Raw genomic sequence first — 6,000 nt, forward strand, 5'->3', positions numbered from 1 at the left:
GCTGGTATTAAATATAAAAAGGCAATGATATTTACAGAAAGACATCTCTTGGATTCTATGCTTTTTGAACCTGACCTGTTAACTTGGGATTTCCACAGCCTACAAATTGTTTCTGTAGCTTCTCGGCCATTACTGGTATGGCTTTATTTTTCTATTTCCAAACAAAAGCAATAATCTTCTGTATTTTATTTCATTAGAATTGAGAACACATCAAATGGAAATAATAGCTTGAAATATTTCTCTTATTTCTCTTAGGAAATATACGTACACTGACCTATCATTTACTTATGTTACATACATAAATATGGCTATTACCAGTAGAAGCAGTAAGACTTTAAGCAAAATAAACACAAATTGTCTCTTTTTATTATTGGCTTATAATTTTAAGAGTTGATTCATTAACCATTAACAGTCCCATCTCTTACACACATTGGGGTGAATAACTGAAAATTCATTACACAAATATTTAACTTGTTCCTTAAACTAGTAGCAAATCTGTACCCAATAGACTCAGACTCTACCTTTCTCTGCTGTACATAACTCAGTGACGTAGGAATAACATGTCAGCCAAAAAATCACCTTTCTGACACCTTAGGAAAGATATTAGACTGTTGTACTAAATCATGTTACAGTGGTTCTGGCAATAAATTATACAAAGTGAAAATAAATAAACTCCAAAGGATTGCAAAAGTGTATTTTTAAAAGGAAAATAAACCTTAATAGGTAAAATATAAGAATGAAATTGAAAATTCAAGGTCTGTTTTTTACTGTCAAATTACTAAGCATTCCTCATTGCTTATTATTTGGGACTGGGTTTTAAAATAGTAGGTACTGCTTTTGTTCACCTACTATGATTTGAACAAATTTGTTCATATTTATGTATTTCAGATGATGTCTCAGAGAAAGGATTTATTGTATATATGATCCAAATGAAGAAAACACAAATGTTTATCATCTTCAGCAATAAAACCGGGACCTAAAGGCTGCAGCTTACTTTTACCTACATGGCAAAATTAACTTTTGAACCAACCAGACCAAAAATATAAAAATTATTGCAATCCGGACTAATACCCTGCAGTTTGAACAAAATACTGCCACAACATAGAGCTTACATAACTTTCTGTGTGTGTTTGGAAGACTCTTCACTTGACGTAAAAACTAGGATTCCAGGTGTTTGACATGTCAAAATGGCTATCCAAATCATGTCTTTAATTTGAATCGGTTATATATTCACATAAAAATAAACCCAGATGTCTCAAAGGGAAGATATGGCAGATGGTTTTCATGTCAAGACCTGGCACACATTTGTTATTAGCAGATAACAATTTTTTTGTGAGTTAAGTATAACCAAATAAACAATTAACTCATACCGAACTAGTCTGAGTGGCAGCATTAAGCTAACAAGTTCAAGAAAGAAGTTATTTCCATATCCTTTGGCAAAACCCCCTTTGGCTGCTCCCAAAGCAAAAGAAATCTACAACTTACTCAGAAACTGGGCTGAATTTGTGGTAGATCATTCCTCCTTATGGAAAAACCTGAAGAAAGACACCAGATAGAGGGAGGCAGAAAGTCCTTTCCACTAGTTGTTTCAGGGAGGGCTGGGAGCAGGAGGCTGTCCCAGGGTGGAAGCACAGCCCAGGTACCCTGGCAGGAGCAGGATTTGGAGCAAGGCAGCTGGAGCTGCCTGACAGCCCTCTGCAATATCTGCCCACCATTTGTAGCCTCTCTATCTGGGCTCTGGGCATTCTGCACTTCAGAGGACCCTGCACTTCAGAGAGCAGCAGCTTGAAGAAACAATCATAAGATGAGCAAATTGTCCTTTTGCAAAGAAATGGACACCTGTCCTATTTCTTGCCCCACCTCTGCATTCTGCTTCTATAAAAGAGTGCAGGGTGGGATTTTTCTTACGCAGTATTTGAAACATACTCTTGCATTCAGTCACTCATTTCACATGGCAATTCTAAAAATTCTGATACATTTATGATCAGTATGAAAAACATAATTGATGTCTAAAAGATTGCAAAAAGATATACAATTGAGTCCATCCTATTACTGATGTTGGTGATCAGCCTCAGTGCTGTTATGTACTGCACAACATGAACTTTTGTTTTGTTTTTCTCCAAGATCCAGGAACCATCTTACCACCTCCTAAATGTCATTGTTCCTAGACTAATCATATACAGAGATGAGTAGAGATAAACATGTGTAATCCTAAACACAATGCAGTTTGAAGGAAGCAAAAACAGCCCCAGTAATTCTTCTCTCAGTATAGCACAGGTTGGTGTGTTGGAGCAGACTTCAGTACTGGCAGATGGTAAATGAAATACATTGATCCCCATATGACACAGCTCCTCTCTATATTTTAGCAATGGCCCAGTGAATCTTGCTGAAACTGTTGGGATAAAGTTAGTGAAGCCTGTAACAAGATTCTCGCAGCAGGACTTATATACACAAAATCCACAGGAGATTGTATTATGAATATTATCAGCCTCTTTGGAAAATACTTTCCTATCTGCATAGACTAAACCATATGGTAATAGCACCAGTATCTAAAAACCATACTATAGGTATCTCTAGCGTAAATGGACTGCTTATTAATGCATATGGTTATTATTATTATTTTATCAGTTAAATGTGTATCGAATTAACACCTTTTCTTAATACTAACGCAGATATATATATATTGCACTTTTAAAGAGTTAACCATAAAAGCATTTTACTTAACTTACCAGTTGTTGAAGCTGGAAGGAGTCTTGCCCTAAACACTACCTGCTCTGATGTTTGTAATATCTGTCTCTCTCTCCCGCTGTCTCCCTTCCCCCCGTGCAGAGATTGCAGTAAACTTAGAAAACTAGCAGGGACAATGTTTCAAATGACTTAAGAAGGAGAACAGGAACAATCATTTCGTTCTCTTTTTTTTTTTCAGATGAGTACAGTACCTTCAGAAAGAAGGAAGGAAGGGAGGGGAGAGGAAGTCAACAACCCTTTGCTTTCCTGCAAAAAAATAAGGAAACAGCAGATAGCAATCTCGTTTTCTCTCAAACAAAATGTTTGGAAAAATAAATATATCCAATCCAAAAGGAATTCCTCAAGTATTATATCTGCATTATTGGCTTCATAAAACCTTCTTTACAGCTTGTTATGTGCAACTACATGAAATGAATTTCCGAAGTAGTAGGTAGGAATAAGACACCCATATCTTATGCAGAACAATTAGCTTTAAGCTTGCATAGATAATGAAGGCTTTTACTCTAGAGAAAGTCTAATCATAGATGTATACACAGATCTTGTTTCCATGGTGATATAGGTAAAAAAAATGCCTAAAACCCCTGTTTAGAGTGATCACAAGAAAATAGCACATTGACTATTTATAGAACACTGGTGGGGAAAAAGAAGGGTGATGAAAGGGGTCAGAAAAAAGGCAAGGATCATAGCTTGATACTGACAGTACAATAATGAGTAATTGATCTCAAAGAATGGCATTATAGAAGGCATACTGATTTAACCAAACAGAACCAATGTGTTCTAGAACAGATTTTATACTTCATTTGTTTCTTTCATTCTTTCCCCATTAAACATATTTTGACAACCAGATACTGGCCAGCTGGCCGGAGTTATACTTGGGATAAGTTTAGCCCATTGTGCTCCACTGTGTTTTTGTTTGCTTGTATCTTTCGCCCTAACTTTATGTATCATCTGAAGGTCACTTAGAGTGATTAGATGCTCCCTTTTCTTTCCCATTAATTTTTTTCATTCTAACACACTTGCCAGTAAACACCTTCACACTGTCATGGAGCTGTGTCTTTAGTTTGTCTGGTAACACAGTAGTGAATATGGAGCTGCAATTCAGCTTGATTTTTGTGAAAGGCTTTTAAAAAAGCCCTTTCGAAAGGCCCTCTCCTACATACTCTGCATCCAGACTTTGCTCTGGAAGCAGTATCTAGATCAATGCTGCTGAAATAATTTAGATTACTGCTGTAAATCCACTTTTAATGGAAGAACAAGTTAGTATGTTATCCCATAGAGATTACTATTTCATTTATTGTACAATAATGAGAATTTATGAGCTTTAAATCAACATAGGAAGTAGTTCTTCAGCACCTGTGTTCCTTCATGTGATTTCTGGTGCTATTTCCTGAAGCTATCTAGACATTATTTGGTTGGAGACACTTTTATCTTAATATTCAGAAAATGAAATCTTTGATAATGGACATCAGCATTTGACAAAGCATGGCAGGTGCTATGAGTGGTCTTCCAATACCCCCAGGGTTTTCTGAAATGGGCAAAACCATATAGAAGTAAAAGTATGCAGTGCACTTGGATTATATATTGCAAGTGAAGTCCTTTATTCTTCCTTGGGAATGGAGGTCCTAATCAAAGAGATCTCCTCCGCATACTGCATTCACAAGGAAAGTAAAGAGGCATGGAAAGCCACCAAAGTGATGTATTGTCCTGCAGGGTCAGCCTAATAGCACGAAACCTGTAATATTTTTTTCAAAATTGTTTTTAATCGTCTTGAGGATAGTAGCAGCTTCCAGTCCATTCTAGATAGTTTAATTTATTAATTTTCCAGGCACAACAAGCTAATGAGACCCTGTATGCTGCCATTATGTAGCATTTTTCTTTCTCTTCATTGGGAACACAATGCAAAAGCATATTTAAAAACCTATACTGATTAAGTTAGGATCATACTTAAGTCTCTGAGCATATGTGATAGTCTGTGTAGTCCTCGTGAAATAATTAATTGTCACAGCTATCCTGTACTTCTTCAAAACGTCCTTTCTTGAGGACTGCAAAGCTAAGGAGCTGGACAAAAGTATCTATGAAGTACCTTCAACAGGTACTTTGCAATTCTGATTAAAGGGGACTGTGAGAGACCCCTACTTCAGCAAGGACAGCAGGAGAGGTAAGGTCTTCCTTCACTTAATTCTATCTCACGTTCATTGTCAGCAGCCCTTACACCCTTCCAAGAGGTCAGAACTTACTTAGTTGCCCCAGCCAAGTCCCAGCATGCAGCCACTGAAGTACTTGACCTGTTCTTACTTTTGCCAGTTTCTCCCAACTGCTGACAGAAAATCACAACCCAATGAGGAAAAGGCACTAAACCTGTGATTTTCATGCCATAAAAATACCTTGCAAGGTCATGTATTTTGCAGTGCATGTCTTTTGCATGTCAGGTCAATGTGCAATTACTGATGGTGGAGGGAAAAAAAAGCGCGTACAAAATCATTAGTATCAAGTATCGTGCAAATCCAGTAACAAGGCATATTTACCCAAGTTTTAAGGGACAAGTTGGTGTGGCTTTCGGAACATTTCTGGAAGAAATATTTGCCTGTTTTTCTGTTGATTTTTTTTTTAACCTTTTCGATAACAGTAGACTTTTCTCAGTCTACTGTTATCGAAATTAAGGCATTGATGGAAATTCAGAGAGATACAGTGTCAGCCTCAATGCAGTTAGATGAGCACTGTTGAGTGTAAAAATTTCCTGGGTCCAGTACATAATGTCCTGGAAGAAGTGGTCACGAAAAAAAAAGCCAGTATTGTGTTGTTCATGGTCAAAGTGAATTCTAAAGATCAAGAATATTCCTCTAGTACCAGTCTTTATGATTAGACTAGACCTTTAATTTGATTAGCATATATGAAGTTAATGCCCCTTTTTTTTTTTTTTTTTTCTTTTTTGCTTCATTGAGGAATAAATTCTGTTTCACAGTCTCTTTCAAATAAGGAATACAGCAGGGATACTTTCCTGTATGTTCAAAATAAGAATAGAATAAACAAATTCAGCCTCTATCCAGTATAATAGGAGACAATGCAGAGGTAACTGCACCTGTAATAATATCCCACTTCATCCTGAGAAAATCAAACCAGAGGCAAAGCCTAGACAAATTTACTGACTTTCTTCATTGCTTTTGGACAATAATCATCTATATCTGAACTGCCTGTGAAAAAATAAGATTAATGTCTTCCTTCTGATCTACAGCATACCTGTGGCATTTTAGC

The 6,000-nt window shown here is 36.7% G+C and overlaps 1 protein-coding gene across 3 annotated transcripts in view; it reads right to left on the reverse strand.

Annotated features, from left to right (window-relative positions):
* ZNF366 (zinc finger protein 366) overlaps positions 1-2,852 on the reverse strand; it is a 37,429-nt gene extending 34,577 nt beyond the window's left edge. For 2 of the 3 annotated variants that reach the window (XM_071425170.1, XM_071425168.1), the window contains exon 1: positions 2,730-2,852. The gene's annotated coding sequence lies outside the window, so the exon portion shown is untranslated. Of the gene's footprint in view, positions 1-1,485; positions 1,621-2,729 lie in introns of those variants that run through there. The other variant, XM_071425169.1, reaches the window with a different exon arrangement.
* Positions 2,853-6,000: the final 3,148 nt, after the last annotated feature.

The sequence above is a fragment of the Agelaius tricolor genome, unplaced genomic scaffold, assembly GCF_023055355.1.
Source record: "Agelaius tricolor isolate 1412-34295 unplaced genomic scaffold, bAgeTri1.0.p SCAF_4, whole genome shotgun sequence".
NCBI classification, from domain to species: domain Eukaryota; kingdom Metazoa; phylum Chordata; class Aves; order Passeriformes; family Icteridae; genus Agelaius; species Agelaius tricolor.